Source organism: Phodopus roborovskii, unplaced genomic scaffold, assembly GCF_943737965.1.
Source record: "Phodopus roborovskii unplaced genomic scaffold, PHOROB, whole genome shotgun sequence".
Classification (NCBI taxonomy): Eukaryota; Metazoa; Chordata; class Mammalia; order Rodentia; family Cricetidae; genus Phodopus; species Phodopus roborovskii.
This window is the reverse complement of record NW_026126447.1, coordinates 1-2,345: the sequence shown is the minus strand read 5'-3', so window position 1 is coordinate 2,345 and position 2,345 is coordinate 1. Positions and strand designations below refer to the sequence as shown.

At 64.3% G+C, this 2,345-nt stretch overlaps 1 pseudogene; it reads left to right on the top strand.

Annotated features, from left to right (window-relative positions):
• Window positions 1-1,268: 1,268 nt before the first annotated feature.
• On the top strand, window positions 1,269-1,886 carry LOC127224873 (whirlin-like; annotated as a pseudogene).
• The last annotated feature ends 459 nt before the right edge of the window (window positions 1,887-2,345 follow it).

Genomic DNA, 2,345 nt, shown 5'->3' with positions numbered 1-2,345 from the left:
GACAATCGTCCACATACACACTTAAACTTGTCAGCGCGTGTGTAAGGGCAGCAACAACATTTCAAGGCAGGAAAGCGAAGCATGAAGCATCTAATAATTTAGAGACCAAAAGTTAGCTATTTTTTTCCAATTGTGAATTGGCAAACCGGCTAATTGCTCCAAAGCGACCCTGGAGTTCAGCCATAATCGCCGGAGAGCACAGTTTTGGGGACCCCATACCTTCACCCTGGTCTGGGGAAGTGGGAAGTCTTCGCAGGGTCCCCAGGGCGCCTCCTGCTGCTGCCTCCTCCCCACATTTACCCCTTCCTTCCCTAGGGCCGGACTGTTTCACCCCGCATCCAGGCAACAGCCAGGTGCACCAGGCGGGACGTCATTTCCCGAAGAGCCCCGGGGGGGGGGGACGGGCGGGGAGGGGGAGGGGCGAGGGGGCGGGGCCGGGTCCCGGCAGGCGATAGCGACGGCGTCGGAACTCGCTGGAATACTCGGCCCAGGAGCTGCTCAACAGTTCTCAAAGTCTGGGCTCACGGGCGCGCGGCTCCTTGTGAGCCCGGGCGGCGCTGGGGCGCGGGGACCCCGGGCTGCTGCTATGGTGGACGGCCTGGGACATGCCCCGCACCCCCCGCCGGACGCCCCCGTGGCTCCTCTGGCTACGACTGCTCCGAACTCTGGGACTAGGTCGACCAGCGCCCCAACTTCTGACTTTGGGGTCCCCGCCCCAGAGGAACGGATAAAGGTCGGGGGGAGCCCCGGGCATGGTGCGGATGGGGGGCGGCGTGGCTGGGGCCTCCAACGCGGCTACACGTGGTCCCCGCGCTTCCGTCATGTAGCTGCTGTCCCGCTCCCCTCGGCCTCCAGCCGCAGTCTCCGCGACCTCCAGCCTCCAACTCTTTGTCCCCCCAGGATCCCGCCGCGTTCTTCGCGTCCTCAGGATTGCAGCCGCCGTCTCTTCGTCCTCCGGATTCCAGTTTCCCCATCCTCCCAACCCCCCCTTTGCCTTCGCACCCTGGGCCACCGGCCGCGGTCCCCGCCATTTCCCCCAGGATCCAGCCACCGCTCCTGCGCACCCTCCCCTCAACCCACCCTGCTGCCGTCGTCTCCACTCGCCGGCCGGTCTAGATTGGGGTCACCGTCTCCGCGTCTCCCCCAAGCTTAGACTCCAGTCGTGACCTCCGCGGCTCCGCGAATCCAGCTGTCGCGCCGCTGGCCGCAGGTGCGCAGCCGCGCGCGCCGCGCGCCCCGAGTGCGTGCGGCCCGGCCTCGGTGGGGAGATGAACGCGCAGCTGGACGGTCTTTCTGTGAGCTCGTCCTCCACCGGCTCGCTGGGCTCGGCGGCCGCGGCGGGCGGCGGCAGCGGCGGCGCGGGGCTGCGGGCTGCTGTCTGCCAACGTGTCGCCAGCTGCACCAGGCGCTCACGGCGCTGCTGAGCGAGCCCGAGCGGGAGCAGTTCACTCACCGCCTCAACGCGTACCACGCGCGCCGCAACGTCTTCGACCTGGTGCGTACCCTGCGCGTCCTGCTGGACAGTCCGGTCAAGCGGCGTCTGCTGCCTATGTTGAGACTGGTCATCCCGCGCTCCGACCAGCTGCTCTTCGACCAGTATACCGCCGAGGGTCTGTACCTGCCCGCCACCACCCCCTATAGGCAGCCTCGTCAAGGCGCTCGACGGCGCGGGCCCGGGAGGTAGCGGTCGTGAGCCTGGGGCGCGCCAAGGCCCACGAGGGCTTGGGCTTCAGCATCCGCGGGGTTCGGAACATGGCGTGGGAATCTACGTGCTACTAGTGGAGCCGGGTCCCTGGCAGAGAAGGAAGGGGCTGCGGGTCGGGGACCAGATTCTGCGCGTCAACGATAAATCTCTAGCCCGGGTGACCCACGCCGAGGCTGTCAAGGTAGGGCTGGGGTTTGTGGGAGTGGTTAAGAGGACGGCACTGGCAGTTTAGTGCTGCTTTTTCTGTTGCGCTGGCCTATTGTCTCTTACACCAAATCGCCGGACCCTTCTGGCTCCGTTGTGTTTTTTTGTTTTTGCCCCCTGCTCCGACTTTAAAAGAGGAATATCTAATTTGTGGCACAGTAGGTGTTGGCAAACAGAGAGAGGGAGTGGTGATTCTTGCCTTGGGTGACCGGAAGGCCAAGGCACAAACACAGTATCACATGAGCAAATGTCTGGGTCACATGTGAGAAAAGGGCTGTGGAGTCTTGAAGGAGAGCCCCTGCTTGGCATTGAGTCACTGATGGTTCTTCGATGTTGCTGCTGCTGCCGCCCGCTGCCGCCTCGCCGCCGCGCTGTTTTCTGGATCCGTAGGGTTTTTGCCTCTGAAGGAAAACTCTGCTCCACTGCTGATGACACA